Source organism: Pseudopodoces humilis, chromosome 2 (genome assembly GCF_049639895.1).
Source record: "Pseudopodoces humilis isolate 2021_Gansu_Grassland_sample_001 chromosome 2, ASM4963989v1, whole genome shotgun sequence".
NCBI classification, from domain to species: Eukaryota; Metazoa; Chordata; class Aves; order Passeriformes; family Paridae; genus Pseudopodoces; species Pseudopodoces humilis.
In genome coordinates this window covers 25,211,081-25,232,073 of record NC_142201.1, presented here as the reverse complement: position 1 = coordinate 25,232,073, position 20,993 = coordinate 25,211,081, and the positions used below count along the sequence as shown (strand labels likewise).

Here is a 20,993-nt window from a genome sequence, read left to right as displayed (position 1 = left end):
TCAACTTCCAGAATCACAAGCACATAGTAACTTAAATTTGTGCAAAATGAATGAAAAACCCTAATGTTAGCTAAACCTCAGTTACACCAACAATGCCACTTTATATATACTTTCTACACGTTCCAACAAATTCCACACATGCAAGATATGAGCAGAGCATCCACATGAAAGGTTTAGTGAGCTGGGTTGAAAGTTAGTTTACCTAAAAGTGGATTATTTGTAAACATGTACTTGTCTAATCATGTTCAAGCATGGAAATCAGGCAGCCTTGTCTTCCTGAATAAGGAGCTTTGGCATAGCTTCTCTACTGAATGAAACAGAGTATTTCAAGGTACTTGACCAAACGTGGGATTACAATCTCAGCTGCTGTGAAACAGGATCATACATGGTTTCAGGAACACCTTGAGCCAGACTAAAGAAACAGACCTTAAACTGATTAAAATCAACTCTTAACAGGAAGACCCAACTGAGCTTTCTTGCAATATGAAGCTACCCACTATCTGACTGTGACCTATGTATGGAATCAAAACAGTCCTGAAAATACATGAGTGTATCTCAGGGAAGAGCTACAGCAGTTTTCACTCTCTTTAAGTATTTACTTGATCCCCATACCCCTTCAGATCATCAAGACTACCATGTCATGGAACTAAAAAAGCCTCAGTCTCACACATCTGATGCCTAATTGAAATTTGACAGTAAAAGGACTGATGCCCAGTTCTAGCACTGCGAGTCTGTAAATACAATAGGAAATGTTTTTCCAGACACAATATGTTTATTTTTAATTATTTTTTAAATTAAAAATTCAAGCTGCTTCTGGAATTCTGAGTTTTAACTTCTGCTAATGTATTACCTTCAGCAAAATATCTTCACCAGGCCCAGGTAAGCCCCTGCTGTATCAGAAGAATTCATAAAGAAATTTGAGGACTACACAGCCTTTCAGTTCTTAGATGTTTAAAATGTATTGGAAATGTTTTTTGTCAAATGGTCTGTACTCCTGTTTCTTTCAGTGAAACTGCAAAGATAATAAGAAAGGCACAAATGTATTACAAAATTTAATCAATCGATTTCCATGGCTGTGTGGGTATAATATTTGACCTGATTTGTATTGACTTTTTTCTAAACTTCTATTAGATTTGAAAGCCTTAGCAACATTATTTTTTCCTTCAGTTCTCTACTTTACTCTGGTTTTGGCTGTAGTCTTCAGCAAATCCTGTTCAAACACAGCAACATCACACATCTTTTATTTCCAAACATTTTCACCCAAATAGGATTACCTAGTTTTTCAAGAAATTTTGGCAATTCTGAAAGTGTTCCAGAAGAACACACAGCTATCCACTCATGTGGGGGGGCCAGACCAGTGACCATAAGTCATTAACATATAATCATGCAATGAGTTTTGCTTGAGCAAAAGATACTTCCAACAATATACCTAAAGATTTCTCTGCTAACTTTATGTCGATCTCTGTGATGTGATGACTGAATCAGTGAGTTTCAAAATTTAATTATGTGTTGTGTGGAAAACTGTTTTTATTTAAACAACCTTCTTGGAAGTTTTCTGTGTGCCCCAGTTTCTCTTTTGTGAAGCGGTGGAAAAAAAAAACAAACAAAAAACCAACCAAACAAACAAAAAACAGTACAGGAAATAAACACTCTCTTTTCACATCCCCAAGCCATTCATGACTATACAGACTGCCACTGTAGGTGATATTATGTCTCCTCCAATTGCCTGTTTTCCAGACAGAAAATTTCCTACACTAATTGGTTCTTATTTGTATAAAAGCAGCCCCATACCTCTGACCGCCTTCACCGTTCCTCCACATACACTAATTCTGCTTTAACAAAGGGAACAAAACTGGACATGGTACTCCAGAAGTAGGCACAGCAGAGATTACTCAGTGACATAAGGATTTTGTTGTTCTCGGTTTCCCTCTCGGCGGTTTGTAATGGTTTTTTTTTGCCTTTCGGACTGACACTGAATGCCAACGGAGCTGCTGCTGTTTTCAGGGAACTACCCACAGCCAGTCAAGGTCTCTCAGTGAGGGTAACAGCTTACAGAATAGCATTTTTTTTTCTCATCTGTATTGCTTGTACAAACAACTAATTTCACCTTCTCTACTGATCACTTAGCACCACCAATTTATCCTCCAACGGTTTGCACTCAGCACTGAATTTTACTATTTTAAATAAATATTTTCACATATTTGCAGATTTTCTTATTCCACATTTTTTTTCCATTTCCGGTTCATTTAGGATTATGCTGAACAGCTGCAGGAACCTTTGCAGAAACCCCTGTGTTTTCTCCACCAGTAACTCCCCCTCCACCCACTGAAAACTGACTACCTAAAGCAACTCTCCATTTCTTATTTTTCAGTCAATTACTAATCCACAAGAGGGCTTCCAGTTTAACCCATAGGAACTTAGTTTCTCTGCGAGCCTAAGAGTGGCTGCAGCAGGAGAAAAATTATGTACTGACTATAAAGCAGGACTACAAGAAATGAAGACACACAGAGGTTTCCCTGCTGCCGCTTTGCACGGGCCCTGCCGCATCGCTCACGGCATTGGGAACAGGCAGAGCATATGTGCTCTGTGCAGCTGGATCCCCTGCCAAACATCCCATACAGCTTCCTAGTGATACCACATGGTCAGCATCAGGCAGCCAAGCCTGCACGCTCTTTCCTGGATGGCCCCACCCACCAGAACTCTATAGAGTGTGAGCAGAGAAGCTACAGCATCCACAGCACCACTGCTCTCTGAGGACACTGCAAACATAGCCAGGGAGACTTACCTAAGCTGGGCTCCTGCAGAGAGGGAAGAGACCCACTGAATGTGGTTTTCATACATTTAGGTCCTCTCAGGTCCTACAAAAAACTGCCACATACACCCACTGCACAAGGGTGATAGTGATCCCCAGCCTTAAATAAAAGGGAAAGAAAAGGGAAACAGGACAGTCGATATGAAAGATCCAAACAGAAAATGCATTTTTAACATTTCAACCTCCTCTTGGCATGAGTTCTTCCTTCAAGAAGAAAAGGGATTTTTCCCTTTTATTTCCCTGAATGACTGAGTTCTCTTGGTAATCAGCCCAGTTAGGCTTTATTATGTAAAGCATCTGGGATTTGAAACTGGGATTCATAAGCAGAGATGGCAGTATTCTGGTTTTGGCAACACCTCACTCTTTCACAAGGAGAAAATTGTTCCTAGATTCGCAATCTCAAGGAATACAGAGAACTTAGCAAATACATGGAGGAAGGAAAGGAAACAAAAAAAATCAGCGTTTTTCTTCTTGAAAACTTGACACACGAAACACTAATACAAAGCCAGAGTACAGGCAAGGTTCATTCATACAGGAACAGAAACTATAGAAGCTTTCAGATGTGCAAGAGCAGTTAATAGAATAATTCCATCAAAATTATGCCAGGTTTAATTAATATATTAATTTACCAAATCTCCATCAAGTTCTCAGTGTCTCCTCATCCTCAATGATTTTTTCTTAGAGAAAGTACATGCCATACAGAAGAGGTCCTAGAAGCTGCTCTCCAGGTTCTCTCATCTGGGATGTGTGATACCCCCACACAGGGATTAGGCTGAGGTGACACACAGATCAAGTACTTAGCAGTAAGGGAAAAGCTTCACCTTCCTGTTCCTTTTCCACTATTGCTCAGGCCCATGGCTGAAAAGTAGTAAAAGATAGATGAAATATAACATACTCATCTCTATTTGATTGCCTCTTCTCCAGTCTAGCCCAATCTTGCTACAATCCAGCTCCCTGTCCTTTCAGTCTTCCCCAAACAGCTTGCTTCCTCCCTCAGCAACTGCAATCCAGCCTCTCCTTAAAAACAAAAAACCCCAAAAACCCAAAACAAAAAACCAAACACATTAATTAGTTCTTAAAGCTTAACTTAATTACTAACTTTCCCTACTTTGTTTCTTTCATAACCAGTGTCTCAGCTTCACACCAGAGCAAGATTCCTCATACTGCTGTGAAGTTTTGCAGTAAGGCTCTTCAGCCTGAATTAACTTAAAATGACTGACCAGATCACAGGTTTCAATACTTCCTAGCGTAACAGGCAGGGCCTTCTTTCTCCCCAGCCTTCCTTGCTTGGATGAAACAGCATTTGGATCTCTTCTACTGGCCTGCTGTGTCTAAAGAGTACCAAGTTTCTTTGTAAGTGCTTCTTTCAGATTTCTTCTTTGTCCTTTTTTTGCCATGTGGGATTAAGTAATCACTGCAGAGCCAACAGCCTTGAAAGAGTTTATTTAATTTAACACCTCCAGTTGCCCCTGCTCCAGCCGAGGGGTGTTCCAATCTTTTATTCTTCTTCAGTCTGAGGAGCTAAACTATCCAGATGTGCCCACAGCTGCACTCCTCTAAAAGTAGCATGGCAATAAATGAATGAATGCTGCCTTTTGCCAATGCAGTGCCAAGTAAGACCCTTCCTTTCTAAGTTTACTGAGAAATCTTTACAGATGAAGGAAGTACTTTGTGTAGGAAGTTAGGAAGACCGAGAATAGGAAGCATAAAGGTGAGCAGGGAATGAATTTGCTGCAAAAAGGAGTAATAATGAAGCATCACCGTCATTTCCTTCATTGGGGCACTTCCATAAATACGTATAGTTAAAGGAAAGGCCTCACAAGGGAAACTACTCCAACCCCAAAAGAAATGAAACCACTGTAATTTAAATGTAGAAAAATGAAATAGTGGATGCCAGGGAAGAACTCTGGTTTCAGAAGATCAGCTACTGGTACCATGACAATTAAATAGATGGTATAGGTGCAGAGATGTCACAGTCACATTCTTCCACAGATTAAACATTATGTATTCAAATGCTGAAATTAAATGGTTCCAGAAAACACACACCTTTTGTTTTCTGTTGTTAGGGTGATTTTCTTTTCAAAGGAAATGCTGGATGAGGGGTCATAAAATTAATTTCTTCCCTCCAAAAGTGTCTGTCCAACATTTTTTTAGAGCTCAAACCTTTGAGGTGTCCTAAAAGTATTAGGCTCTAAATCAAACTGCGTGAGTGTTCAGATTTTGAGTATTAGAAGTCTGAATTTTATTACATGCCCTACTTTGTAAAAATCCCTATTTCAAAAGAACGAGCTGCACACATAGAAGTTCAGCAGGTCTACTATTCAAGTCAGGATTGATTTAAAACACTCAGGAAATTTCTCTGTAACAAAAAGTGATTTTTAACTGCCACATAAAATTGTTCATTTTACATACAATCAACAATGTAAAAAAGAATAAAAAAGCAGGGTTTTTCCAGGACCATTCAATTTGATTACACAGAATAAAACTGAAGTGCTTACCCCTGAGGAACAGGCTGACAAATTATAACACAGATAAAGGGCTCAGTAGAAGGATGTCAACTTTAATTTGGAACTTTTTTAGAATCACAGAACCATTAGGTTGGAAAAGAACTTTAAGATCATTGAGTCCAACCATTAACACAGAACTGCCAAGTCCACCTCTAAACTGTGTCCCTAAGTGCCACATCTACACAGATTTTAAATACCTCCAGGGATGGAATGGGATGTATCTTAAAATTTTACTGCCCTTTTCCACTTGTACATCTTAAAAAGTAGCATTCAGTAGAGCTTTAGGATGACAGAAAGCTTTTCCCTTTTTATAAAAGGAAGTAGTGCAATGCTCAGGGAATGCACTGAGGACATGGGAAGATGCAGTTTGCGGCTGATGTGGCTGAGCTGCCCACCTCTGGCAGATGTGCTACCCCAAGACTGCTTACTATCCCCCACTGGGTGCTGGCCTCCCTCCTGGAATGCACCTCAAGCACTCTGAGAGGACTTGGCTTTCTCTTAATGCAAAATCAGGAGAATTTAAATAGGAAAGTAACCTTTCTATTATTCATCTAGAAATCTATTTTTATTAATCATATAGAAATAGTAATTTCCAACAACCACACCTGCAGCCAGAGGTCACACCCCAAAAAAGACCTCAGACTTGCTGCAAAATGCCCACACTCATCACAGGTCCTGCAATGGTGCTGTTGTGTCCTTCACAACAGAGCTTGAAAACTGTTTCCTTACCACACCTATTACTCTATCTATTTTAATGCAATACAATCCTCAATAAATAAAGTAGCATTATTTTCTTATTTTTGTTGGTGGATGCTTTATACAGCAGTGTCGTGGTTTTAAAGCAGTAACTAAAAAAAATTACTTATTTCTTGCTATGAGATATGGATTAGAACAAAACAGGCTTAAAACTTAAAAGGAATAAAGAAAGTTTATTAACAAAACTACAAGAACAAAAAAACCCACCAGAATAAACTTCCAGAAAACCCTTTTATCTTTCACTACTTAACCATTTTCTTGTACACGTGACTACATAGAGACAAGAACTTTGGAACTTTGGTGTTTAAAACAGTCCCAATTCCTGCTACAGTCTTTTCATCAGTCTTTGTAGAGAAACAGAAGTCTCCTTCTGCTAATTTATGGAGTTTCTCACGAGAAAACTATTTCTGTTATAGCTTTCTATTTTTCTGATGCCAGCTGCCCGGAAATCCTGTTATCAGAGTTCACTCCTCCCATTTCACATCACTCTGAGGTGTGTATGGGCCATGAGTCTAGGGATGGCATTTTAAGGATGAGTTATTCAAAGGCAAAAGTTCTCTTCATCTGTCTCTCTGAGCTTTGCTGGAAAACAGTTTTCTCACTGCCCCCCAAGGCTTCAAATCTTCGCTTCACTCTGTTCCAGCACTTCACTGTATCACAATCACTCTACTTTTTACTCAAAATTTGCACTTTGAACACTCTATTCCTCCCAATATACTCTGTCATGAAGTAAAGGAGTTTCCTTTTCAAGACCTTATTGTCCATCTCCATAGCTTTAACAGAAAAATATTTCAGCTTATAAAGCATCTCCTTATTCTCTACCTTTTCTGAAGCTTCTTTTCTTTGCTGTCTCTGATAGTTTTATAAAGTCTCTTTACATGTTGATTACTCTCTTTTTCTCTCTCTGTATAAAAGGATTAATCTGCAAGTCTCATCTGGGAAATGAAAAGTTTAAAATCTTGCCCAGGCTTTGTAGCTGGTTCTGTGACCTCTGCCGGAGCAGGAGCTGGAGTTGTCTACGATGGAAGGTTCTTCATCGCTGCTCTGGAGAGTGTGGTCTCTGTCTCAGCTTGCCGCAGGTCCAGAGCTTTTTTTTCCTTTCTTTACTCAGCAGTCTCTGGTGAATTCCGTCACGGCAAAAACTGCAGCCGAGCCAGGGACCGGCCTGGCCCGGCCAGAGCCCGGGGCAAGCCCCGCAGGCCCCATCTCCCGGCCGGGAGCCGCTGGGCCCAGCCCAGCCCCTGCCCAGCCGCATGGCCTGGGCAGGGAACGGGAGGCCAGCCGAAGCTCTGTTACCTTTCACAGCCAGGAAACAAAGAGAGCAAGAAATTCTCAGGCTTAGGTCTTAAGGTGGTGTTCACAGGTTGATTTCACTTTTCAATGGTCAAAACTGCTGTCAGTTCTTAGAAATGACCGATAATTGGTCAGGAGAAAAGACTCCCATCAGTCACCAGCAGCTTCAACTTCCTTAGCTTGCAAAACTATCTTAAAGGTAAAGTCACCCCATGACAAGCGGGTACCATCGAGAGGGGCAGAAGATTCCAGGTATGGGGAAAAATGCCTCTAAAAAAGTGTTTTGCAAACAATTACAACTTCTTCATTTATTGACAAGCAAAAATCATTATATCCAATTTACAATGATTTGTTGTGTTGGGTTTTTTTGATTAGGATATGAAATAGTGGATATTCTCAGATCCCCTTTATTTTCCATTTAATTCTATTCTTCATGGAATATGGTACTTCTCAAATAAGACAAATTACATTGATCTTTCCTGGGAGGTGGTCTGCACAACACCCTCAATAGATGAGGGAAAATGACTGCTCTTCAGTCTCTAGTTACTCTGCTGCATTATGGTAAAATTGACTGAAAGAAAAATGTCATCTAGATTTCCTTATATTGTAAACCATATCCAAACCAGCATTTCATGCTTTCTTGAAACAGAAAGACTGAACTTTTACTTCAATAGGCTACTGGAAGTACTGTTAGTTTTCTTGAATGACCACAGTCCTAAATTGTTACTGCTTTGGAAAGAAAAATATAAGCAAGAATGTATACATTTCCTTGTTTCTTTGATTATATACCACTGCTGCTTTTTCTTATTTTATCTTTTGACCCTTCAGAATTATTTCCAATGCAAAAAACAAGGATTCTCCTGTCAGCAAGAAACTTAATACAATGCTGGGGGGTTTTCAGTTACTTAAAATGCAGCAAAATTAAGTGCTTTTTGATTAAAAAAAAAACAAAAGAGGTTTCATGGACTTCACTTTCAAATAATTTAAGCTTTAAATTTACTAGATACTTTAAAAAAACATCATAACCATGATCAGGAGCTGGCCCATAATCCACAAAGATTAATGCAGAGGGACCTGCTCACAGAGAGATGCATCCCCAGAGCACAATTCCTATTCCAGCTCAGGAGACATTTGTTTCTAACCCTACCCAGGTGCTGTCAGGTCAGCTGCAGAAAGTTATTGGTAAATAATCTCCAGGATGCACCAAGGAGTGCAATCAAAGTATCTTCAACACTGGTATTTTAAACAGTTGCTTTGTAATCATGCTGCTCTTGCACTGTATCTGTTTTCATTGAGTTATGTCACGTTTTAGAATATCTAAAAGTTTAAAGTGAGATTTCCACAAAATTTCAGGTTTTGTATTCTTGCCAATTCTCAAATGCTTCAAGTTTGTTTCTGCAAAATTTTCAGAAAATTCAGAGCTTCTTTAAGTATCCAAAAGCTTTCCATAGCACAAAGACACATGTATAATCTGTTATTCTACTTCATCTTTCTAAGTACCAGATTTCTCTTCACTGTCACATGTATGTGCAAATGGGGTCTCTTGCAGAGTAATTCCTGGTGGTGCAGTGGGTTGCAAGCAAAGAGCTCTCAAAAGCAGAGTAATGTTGGACAGTTTAACTTTTATTCCCTCGAGGAATGAGGCAGAATGCTGTTCAAGAAACTAAACTGTTTGCCCTACGATAGAAAAAATATTTTTGTCTACATTTTTCAAAGTGTAACAGCAGCAAGAAGAGGTACGATGGGATTTGGAAAACAGAACATGAATAACTGCACTGTACAAACAGTTCTTTCCCTCTCCTTTTGTCCCTTTTCTTTTCCCCTGACATCTGCAAGGGAGTATTTAAAACTAAAGACTAGTTTCTCATGTAAAAGACAGTGTCTGCCTGCTCTCCCCACTTCCTCCATCCCCCAAATGGCACAGTTTGTACACACAGTGCTCATGGACCTTTCTAATGCAATATTAATAACTTAGAGCACCCAAAGCAAATAGTAATAAAATAAAGTCTATGAAAACTTAAAGTCTTTCCTAGTGAAAGCTCTTTAAAAATATATACCTCGTTAATGACATTCAATATTATCTGTGGGGGAAACACAGTAAGGTATTAGATTCAAAGGTTGTTTAATACTCATGAATAAGACCCCAAATGCAAAGAGTCTAGTAACTAAACTCATACGTAATTTCACGTGAACAGCTGCCTCCTTTTAGAAGGAAAGAAAGAGTTTATGAAACATTTTAAAGCCAATTTTAGAAAGCAATCCCACCATGGAGTCACTGCCAGATGGCTATAATATTTGACAAGCTACAGACAATGTTTTGTCAACATGTGTTGTGGTTTTTTATACTGCCTGGTCTTCCCAGTACTATAAGTTACTTTCCCAATAAATATGGGAAACCCCTTTACAAACAGAAAGGCAGTCACAAATATGACTTCTACTCCATGTACTTGTGATCCAGGTACACACAATGATGTTATGCTAAACATACTTGCTGAAGAACCATCTAACTCTTTAACAATACTTGCTTAACAGAGTTTCTCTTTCTGAAAGTACAACTCAGGTTTTAAATTAATCCTTCTGGTATAATAACACAACCATACTATTCCATAGATTTTTTTTTTTTTTGGCTCAAACAGTTGAAGCTAATCATAAGCATCACTAAAATCTTCTAACACGACATATGAAATCATACTCCTTTCAGTCAGAGCAAAAATACTCATCTGTGAGAACATATACATGTATCCCATATTGAATTACTTAGACAAATAAAACCAATGTCCTGCCAAAATTCTATTATATGGCATATGTACTAGCAATTCCTTTCAGCAGCTCCCTGATCTCCAACTCCAAAAAGCAGTTAAGACTCAACAATGCAACAATAGCACTGAGCTTTAAAATATGCAAACAATAGCACTGAGCTTTAAAAGGCAAGATTTTAAAAGTAAGTGTTCAGAAAACAAGATGCTGTAAGGAAATATTTACAGACACATAGAAAGGCCATGTTTAGACTTGTAAATACCAACCTTGTTTGCAGTTTTGTCCAAAATCCAAAACATGTCGCACATCTCCTTTAATCAGGTATTTTATGCAAGAACAGCATAAATGACATGGCATTTGAGAATCTCACGTATCATAAGGTCCAAGTGTGCATGTTAAACTCTCCTCAAATGCAGTTGACAGGCTTAGTGCAGTGCATTTAGATTTTGCAGTGAACTTGTTACCAAGGAAACCAGCAGCTGCAGGTGTTTTCCCATACACCATTGAATGAAAATTCAGCAGTGAGCTCGTCTACTCAGTATTTTAGGCACACTTTTTTTGGTCTCAATAACAAACTATTTCTCAAACTCTGCTAGAAGACAGAGCTTGGGAAATGCAGAATACTGCATTAAAACATAATTAAAAAAACCTTCCCCTACACATGACCTTACTGAACAGTAAACAGCACCTTTAAATGTTTGTTTCTTCATTTTCCTCCAGTCTCCTCTCCAAAAGTGCTCTACCTCCCTTGCTTTGTCTCCTTCAATAGAAGTGTGCAAAACCCACCCCGTACAATGGGTTTTCATCCCAAAAAGTGTTCTCACAACTTGGCAAGGCTCCAGCTTCAAACATACAATGCTGACTTGGGAGAGGCTACAGGAATGCATGTTCTGATCATACAGCACAGCTTTGCAAAATTGTACCATGCTACAGAGATATCACCATGACTGGTATAATTCATGCTTCTTAGGATGAGGATAAAAATACAAATTCTTAGTTAAACCCCAATGGAGATGCAAGATAGAAAATCCACTTTCGATGCACTTCTTCTACAGGACATTAAACCAGTAACTCATACAATGCTTACTTCTCATTTATGCTACAGATTGGAAGGCCAATATATATAAATTAAAATACAGGCGTTGCATTTTTTCTTTTTTTAAGTAGCCTCTTTTCTCTGAGTAAGATACTGCAATGTTTATAAATCTTCTGAGATCCTAAAGCATTTTTCTGCTTGTCCTCTTTCAATGTTACTGAATCAACAGCAACATCTACTGGGCACAGAAGGGCAGGATTCAATTTCTTGAAAGAGATTAAAAGGCCAGGTAAAGGAGCATATAATACTTACAATATCCATTTCTGGATACTTTGGCATCACTTTGGCAGTCACTGTGAAACCAGCAAGAAACAAAACTTTTAAATACGCATTTTCTTTCTTTTCATCTCTTCAGAAGGAAAACAAACCCAACAGAAAGATGGACAGAAGGACAGCACTGACTCCTTTGCTTTGGTTGCCTTTGGAGATGACATATTACATGATGACATACATATGACAAATAACATGTTACATTTAGGCATATTGGATACACTGGGCTAACAGAACCAGTTGACAAGAATTCTGCCAGTAAAAGTATTCAAATATTCTTCAGATTCATGCAATGGAGAGTTTTATTATGAACATTTTTGCTCTTTAAATCTATTTTTCCTCTTTGTTTAACAATTAGAGATTTGCTAAATAAAGAAAGAAAGCAAACCCCACCAAACTGATACCAACCAAACAGCAATGACTAAAAACCAACCAGATCAGACCAAGCAGAAGTTCTTCAGAACTTCACAAAGAACAAGTTGAACACCTGTGAACCTGATAAATGCTCAGAACAAGGATTCCAAAGAACTTTGGCATAATAACACCCACTTATACACCCCTTTCATAATAGAACCTACTGGGCTCTAAATTCCCTAACTAGAACACAGTAATTGGAGCCTTGTGAGAGGGGTACAGGACAATCCATATTTCTGACATGTTCATCTAAGCAACCCAAAGAAAATGACAGTGGGACAAGCTCAGTTTCATCCTTATTGGTGCCCTTCTGCAGGGACTGGTGTTTCACCTGCCTGATGAAAGGCACACATGGGCTAGAGTTCACAATCACAGCCCTCACCTGGATTTTGACATCTACACAATTCCCTCTTTTAAAATGCAATCAGATGAGAACAGCATCTCTGCTCCAAGCACACACCATGCATCACAAATCAAGTGATTTATTAGAAGTGCTACTGGAAACTAAAAAAATCTCAGGACTTTCCTATTACAAGCTGGGGCCTCAACAGCAAACCAAGTTTCCCCTTGCTACCACCCCCTCTGGTCTAGTGACTCTTCAATTCTTCAACACAGAGTCTTCACTCATGAAGAGCTCAGCAGCCAGACTGAGCATTCACCCAGACTTCCAGGCTGAGGAAGAAGCTGGAGAACACTCTTTTTCTGGGAGAGTGCTGCACTCACTTGGCTGTGGTGTATGTCGGGACCCCAATGCCACTGTACCCCTTCTGCATGAAGCTGATTACCCTGCCTTTTGAGAAACCAAACAAGGTGTGTGCAGGGCACAGGAAGCAGCTCAAGAGCACCACACACACCAAACTGCAGACAGCCCTCTCAAGAATGACAGCAGCTCTGGGCAAAGGCAAGAGAGCCCGTGATGAGGTAGCTCAGTCCTCATCAGAAAAACTACTGAAGGAATTATGCCCTCTCTGACCTCAAACACCTAAATGCTGCCAAAGTGCCCCAAACATTGGCACTGTTCTCCCACAGGCTGCTGGGGAGCCTCTTCCTTTGCAGTGCAGTGAACACAAGTCCAGCAGAACTGCTGGAACCCCACCAGTCGGTAAAACAGGAAAACCCAGCTGCTCCATTTGGGACTGGTCCTGGCTGCACACACAGATGTCATTTTGATACCTTCCATAATCTCATTTATAGACTTCCTATGTAAACATGTTTTGCAAGAGTAAAAAGAGCAGGCTCAGGCCCTTTTCTGTGCAATGAAGGATGTCCAGATACACAATACAGCACATGAGACCACTGCTCTCCACTGAAACCACACAGAGGCACAGTACAGCACACAAACAGCAAATTTCAATACACAGTATGGTTGCAAAACATACAATCTGTGTTCTACAATGAGGCATCTCTCAAAAGAAGCTATAGTAGGAAGGGGAAAAAAGCACAAAAGCAAACATGTGTCATGTGGTGCTTTTTCCATATTTTTCCCCCTACTCCTCTGGCTGCAAGCCTTGTCTATGTAGAAAAAAACAACTGAATCTAGTATCTGACCTAGGGAAAAAAAAATCTGTCCTCAACACAAAGAAAGCTAGTGAAGAGGACTTGAGGAAGCATTGAGAGAGCTGACTCTGCTTCTAGGCCCACCAGCCTTGTTTCAATTGAGTTTTTTTGGCAATTCCTGGCAGCATTACAGAGGTCCCCAGTACATTCTCTGCACATACCTGGCCTCATGCACATATCCACACACCTTACTGGAAACAGAAGCTGCTGGCAAGACTGCCTGGTTTTCAAGGACTTGCTCCCTACCTCAAAGAAACCTCAGCAGAAGCACCACTAATGTGTTTTTCCCAAAACCTTCCCATTTGGACATGTTTCCTTGGCAGCAGTTGATCCCAGGTGGCTTATTTTCCACTGAATCTGTCATTTTCAGTGTAGCTGTTTTTCCCCTCGGCGATTTTCGGATGGAAGTGACACATGTTGCAGGGATACCACGAGGCCTTCCCCTCTTTCCTTCACACACTTTGTAAGTACATACATTTCCCCAGGTAAGTCTTTGCAAAACAGGTTGCACAAATTTGACAGCAGGAAATTTTAACTGACAGACTCCAGACACAACATCAAATTTACTTCCCTCTTCTCTATATAAAGAGTTGTTTAGCATTGTCCATTGAAAACATATTAGTCTGTTCAATAATTTGTTCAGATGACATTGGAACACTACAATAATGTAATTATGTGCAACAAATAATTTTAAGGAATCGCAACTCTTCTAATTCCCTCCATGATCAACAAATAGACTTAAACAGATATAAGCTGAGCTGAAAAAATACAACTTCTCACTAAACAACTTAAATTGCCTCCAACTACAGCTGAAAGCAAAATTAGGATTGAAAAGAAACTTCAATATTTCATTTCATTATTCTCAACTCTTTCTGTTACCAAAGTTCCCTCCTCCTATATAATGAGGGTTTGACTTCCTAAACACTGAAAGAGAGTGCATTGATTAGCCCCAGAAATCCGTGCATTTGCATGAAACAGCCCTGAGTAATTCCTCAGTGCCAGAGGCAACAACTGAACCCAACATTTAATCTGGGTATAGGCTAGAACTGAGGCAAAGCAATTTATTTCCATGACAAATGGTCCAGCACAAACAGTCCAGCTGGAAGCCAGTGAGTCTGTGTAACCCCACATTTTACCCTACAGATATGTAGATGCCACTGATGTGATATTAAGGCAGCACATGAGACTGTCACTCAGATGACTCCTACTGCACCTGTCCAAGACCAAACATTTACATTCACAACTTCTCCATCTTCCCAACCTGAGGAGCAAGTGCCAAATCCAGCAAGCAGCCTGCACTTACAGAATAAGCCAGTTTCTAATAGAGTTCGGTTTTTTTCTGTTAACTTATTATAATCAAGCAGATTTACAAAGATATCCAGTGCCTACAAATGCAGGAAAATGGGATTTACAGAATGCCTATGCAGGTTAGACATGTAACCCCTCTTGAATTTCAATTATACTGCTGCTTAGACACTTTTCCAATTTCTTTGGAGCCACCTGAGGCACCAAAAGCACAAAGGTACTCATGTCAGGGACTAAACAGAATTGACAAAGCTTTCCTGCTTTTGCTTCAGCAAGCATATATTGCTTCATCCTGCACTGAGAATATCTGAAAAGCAAAGCATGATTTAAATAAAAAGAGAAAGATACACTACATTCAGATGCATCACAAAAGCTAGGAATTTTCTTAATAAACCTTTACTGCTTTCCCTTCTGATTAAATGGCTATAGATTTTAAATAGATTATAAATCAAAAAACACCTGTAACTTGTGCTTGTGACATCTCTCTGAAATATTTTTCAATAGAGTTCAAAGAGCTTTGAAGAAAAAATTAAAAATGCTTTCATGTCTTTGACAGAAGCTAAGAGCGATTTCAGGCAGGACCATTTCCTGAAAATGTTCTTTTCAGCAAGCAGCAGCTGAACTGAAAATCCATCAAGTGTGGCACTTAATTACAGAGAGACAGACAGACACATACATATATACACACACATAGAATTTTACTGCTGACATTACCAAACTATCTCTGCATAGCTGATTTTTAGCTGGCAATGCCTTTTCACACTAATGAAGCTTTTCTGCTCTAACTTCTTGAACTGAACAAGAAGTTATTTTTATATATTCAATATCTGCTGTAATTCCCAGGAAATAAGGAATTACAGTAAGATGCTTAATATTAATTTCATTTAAGAGGGTGGCTAACTTGTATAGCTTAGAAGTCTTAAGACGAAAATCCTGACAAGACTCCTACTGATTTTAATCAGTCTGGATTTCACTGCTCTATTACTCAAAGCAGGAACACGACACAGAAGAGGTTTACCACGTAAAGGCTTTCTTTTCCATGTTGTTAGATATATTATTCCAATTAGTTTTAAGCATGTCTCATTTTGAAGAGTAAAGCTCATAAGAGTTTTCCAAATTCCCTCAGTTGAAACTCAGTTTTAATGAAAAGCAGCTCCTCTAGCTAACACATAAAAACACTGGCTCACAAACCCATGCTGAGACCACTACCAGTCCTACAGCAGCCAGCAAGGGAACAGGCTTATAAAGACATTTGTAGACAAAAAAGCCTCCAACAATGGCAAATGCTAACCCTGCACACATAATATATGTTGTGTCTTACTTGGACATCCACTTCACATCACTCAAAACACTAGTACCAAACAGAAAGCCCTACACAGATTTTTTTATAAGCTCAATGGCCAAACACAACCGGTCTTTAAAGGACAACCCACTGACACCGAGCAGATGAAGAAAAGTGCACAGCAAAACAAATGCCCTTTTCTGCCAAAAAATTATGTTGAGTCCAGATCACTGTTCATAAAAAAAGAAAACAAATCCCAGGTTCCCCCTCCTTGAGCATTGTGACAGATGCCACCAGGGACAACAATAGCTCCCAGCTACGTGCGGGACCGTGTATTGCTAAGTGGCTTGTGTATTATGGCTTAGAGACTCCTGCCCTAGTTGGCTTGTATTTAAAGGTAAAAAAGGTCATGGGCTATTTAGCACCTGCACAACTGAGAAGCAGACTGAGGCTGAGAAGTCTGTAATGCCATCTTCATTCCACAGAAGACATACCAATGTTAATCCGATGACAGTACATTGGTGACACACCTGTGAAACAAAGAGGTCTTCTTGTAGATGCCTCTGGAATTCTAACAAAGAGGAAATCTTCAATTGCCTCACGTATTTTGGTCTTGACACTTTGGTTGGGATTTTTTTGTGTACGCAAACAACCTCATAACAAAAAATACTGCATGATATTCACAGCCTCATTTTTCACATGTACCTTCTAGCTGTATCAATCTGTTTATAAATTATCCCCTGAACAGAAAACACTTTCATGAAGTCATTAGTGGAAGCATACTGCAATGTACACAACTTTGCCAGTTAAAATTAAACTTCTGTTAAGACATTGAATCTGATAAAGCTTCTTGGAGAATATAAAACAGCTCCAAGAACCAAGAACTTTCTAAATATATTGCATAAATTAAAGACTTCTCCCCAAAAAAAGCAATAGCACTCTTCTAGGTACCAATAAAAGAATAAAGCTTCTAAGAGTCAGTTTTCAGTTTCTTAGTTTTTAATTAAGATTTTTAAAGGTTGCCTTTATATGCTCTCAAAGAATAGAGAGGACTCGATCCAAACAGCATTAACCATTGCTTTTCTGAAAAGTCACTTAATTTGAAATAGTATAGTTATTGTAACAATGAATACCCACAATGTTTCCTTTGTACATTACTTTTGAATATTTACACAGTTCTGACTAGTGGAAGCAAAGGGCTAATAGATGTAGCTGAAGTTATACTATGGGTTCTGAGTATAACTGAAGGTACCAGACGTACAAGTGTTTAAGAGAAATGTTGATTTTTCCCTCTTCTGATGCAGGTGATGAGTCATCAGTGATCTTGATAATGTAACCTGAGCATCCTGTTCCACTGATGTTGCAGATGTATATAATTCAGTTAAAGCTGTCATCTTTAGTAATGCCACTGAACAGTGCCTAAAAGGGTGTTTCTGTATGGAAAACAATGCAATTTAACATTTTGAGATGATACACATTTCTTCCAAAGAGCATGAGTGTAACAGATGAGAATTTCAAGTGCCTGTGAGTGCAACAGCTGATAATGTGCTTTGCAGCACTGCTACAAGTGTTAGAATTGGCACATCACTGTCACTTTGCTGACATTTCAGCTGCCTTGTAATTTCAGATGCAAAAATGCCAAAAAATCAGGTAAATTGATAAAATGGAACACATTTTTAAATTTGAAATAATTAAAAAATTATTTTTCTACTCCTTAAGTATGTCATCTTAGGTAAATTTGGATTAAGGAGACTTCAGACTCCAGTCAGTTATCACCTGTATTCTTGGATTCTTCAAAACCTGGGCAGAGTCATGGTAGTTCCTTACTTTTGTAAAAGCTCTGACTGTATTGTGTGTATATATACATAATATACATAATATATATTATATATAATTATATAAAAATTATATATAATTATATATCAGTATCATTATATTATATATAATTATACATGCCTATGATATACAATATATCTATTATATATATTATTTATATATTTTTTTAATATAGATATATATATATGTGTGTGTGTGTGTGGATGGATGGATGGATGGATGGAACACTACCAGATCTGGAGACTACAAAAAGTTTCCTCTGCTGCATCATGGCAGGAGGCTAAAAACCCTTGCATGAAAAGATTACATTTCAAACAGACCTGAACAGGGGGAAAAAAAAAATCCAAATAAAGAAAAGATGTCAACCATCTGAAGGGGATGATCACTAGAGAGGAAAAAAACCCACAATTGTATGTAAATAGGCTTCCAAGCACATCACTCCTTAAATCCAATGTCACACAGGTAGAAAACCATAACAGGCACTGAGAAAATATAGAAATATTGGATTTTTAAAATTATTATTAGTATTAGTAAAGACCCATGATTGTCTTCCGTGCCTCCATTCATTTCCAGGATCTTTCCATTTTTCAGGTTCTGCCGAAGACAGGAGAGGGAAGGCTGAATTACACATGCAATTTGAATTGAGACAAGAGTACACACAAGTTGTTCTGATGTTACTATGTTTCAATCTCACTTGTGCTCTGCCTCAAGCTGAATTTTGCATTCTTGTTCATCTGTTGTTTTCAAACTCTACTCTTAAAGCTTTCAAGATCTTCTCTCTGTGTGTACCCTTACAAACACAATGAAGACCTGATATTAATTACAACTTCCATGAAGGCAGTGCAGTAAAAATATTGCTGTTAATATAGTATCAACAGCACAGCAGATGAGTTCCTGGGGAGGGAGAGGGAATTAAAACTTCAGCAACAGCAACATATGTTTTAAATAAAAGCAGAAAGATGCTCTTCATCATACAGTATTATTAGTCTGCATGGGAGACTAACACCCCTCACATTTGCTTTTAGAAGTCAAAAATAACAAGGGAGAAGGCTCCAACATGATCTTCCATGGCAGCATCTCTCTTTCCCACAAGAAGACTGTAAGGATTATTTTCACAGAACTGTGAAAATCACTGTGGATCCCTTTACCAACAGGAAAAAATACTTGCTTGTTTTCTTGAAATAAATATTTGAATGAGTATTAAAACTAGTAAAACATCTTCTAATTTTAAATGTTCACCACATTATACCACTGTAGTTCTTTTCAGAGCAGACATTTGTTAGCAGTCCTGTGATAAAGTCAGAAAATCTTAACATACAAATTACATGAATTAAGAGCAATGATTTGTTGAAAATCAAACTCCAATAAAATATCCACAAACAATGATTCAGTCAATCCTCAATACTAGCAACAACAGTATTAAATATGGCACAAAACCTTTCATACTTCATTTACCTGCAGAGTTCATAAACTTTTGCAGAAAATTATCTACCACTAAGTTTCTCATGTAGTCTCTGCCTAGTTCTGGGAAAGCTCCTTTCCCAGTCTACACACTGCTGTCTTCAAGTCAAAAGACAACAAAAAAATATTTATTTTTTTTAAAACTACATCCCACTTTTTCCAGAGATGAAGAGTGTCATCATGTCCTTTGCAGTTTCAATTAATGGCTTGCAATTGGGCTGTCATGCCAGACGTGGATGTAACCCCCAGTGAAAAATCTGCTACTTCTCAGGCCAGGAAACTTAGTCCAGAACTTCTTCACTAAACCTCATGTCCCTTTCACATACGCTGCACTGATAGAAGGGCAGCAGCCACAGCTAAAAGATGAAATTAGCATAGTCAAGCATGTGCAGGCTAATATAGGCAGTCTCATGCCTATGAAGTATATCTCTACACTCAGCTCCTGGTCTGCCTTCCCTGCTTTCATTTCAATCCCTGCAGTTTCCTAAACCTCTTTTGTTGATTAGCCAGTCAGCCATTGATTCACTGACACTTCAGCAGAGAATAAACATGCAACTTTGAACCCAACACAGCTTTCCCCTGAATTTCTGGGGAGATGAAGTAGCAATTTCCCATTTGAAACCCTCCAGATGACAATACAGAACCATTTTTCCTCTGACTTCCTACTCCAGGCCTGCCTTCCCAAGACTTGATTCTTTTTCTACCACAGAAGCACAGTGCTCTTAGACTGGCTTAAATCACTGGAATGGAATCAAGTACACCCAGCTCACCTCTAGCAGTGGTTTGTTTCACTAGAGATTTCATTAAGAACAAGTAGAGACTGCACAAACTCTTTAGCTAGTCTGTTTAACAACTGCCCCAATTAGGTCTAAATCTTCTCTGCAGGAATCAAGTTCACATTTTCTTGCTTCTATCCTAATAGTTATGGACAACAAGAAAATTAAAACAAGCAGATTTTCACCTTCTTCCATAACTAGCACAGATCTCCACTAGAAAGTCAGAATATGTGTGATTTCCCTTCAGTTTTCTCTTGTAGTCTAGTTACACACACCTTATATCCAGAGAAATCATATCTGATCAACCCTGACATCATCCTCTGGAATTATTGCAGGGGTTGTTTTTGCATCTTTCCTTGTTGCCTTCAAAAGAAACCTCCTTCTGGCTGAGACGTCACTGGTACAAAATCAAAATGATTACAGTAATCACTACTTCCTGTTAAGTCAGAGCAGACTATGAATCATTCTGCGGTAGCAACATCATTTGTTCATTCCAGCTAGGACAAAAGAGTCATATCCTGTTTTATAATTGTGCAGCAAAACTGTATTTTAGTGAATTCCACCTTTCCAGTTTTGGAACAGCTTTCCAGCTTAGAGAGGTTTGCATAAATATATTTAGGTATTTAATTACCTAATTAAATTTAATTACCTAGGAGACTTTATAAAAATATTTTTCAAAATGAAATGAAGATGTGTTAATAATTATCAAATGCCATTAGATGCAACTGCTAATCAAATTATAAAATTACAGTCCATCTGCACTAGTACCAAGGCAAAGCTTCCATTCCTATATGAACTATGTGACAGCCTCCTGCACTGGTAAATATAAAATCAGATGGTACAGTAAAAAAAATGTATTCTTAGTCCCAGC

At 38.7% G+C, this 20,993-nt stretch overlaps 1 protein-coding gene across 3 annotated transcripts in view; it reads right to left on the bottom strand.

Moving 5' to 3' along the window:
* Positions 1-20,993, bottom strand: part of MCF2L (MCF.2 cell line derived transforming sequence like) — a 155,919-nt gene that overhangs the window by 123,350 nt on the left and 11,576 nt on the right. The window lies entirely within an intron of this gene.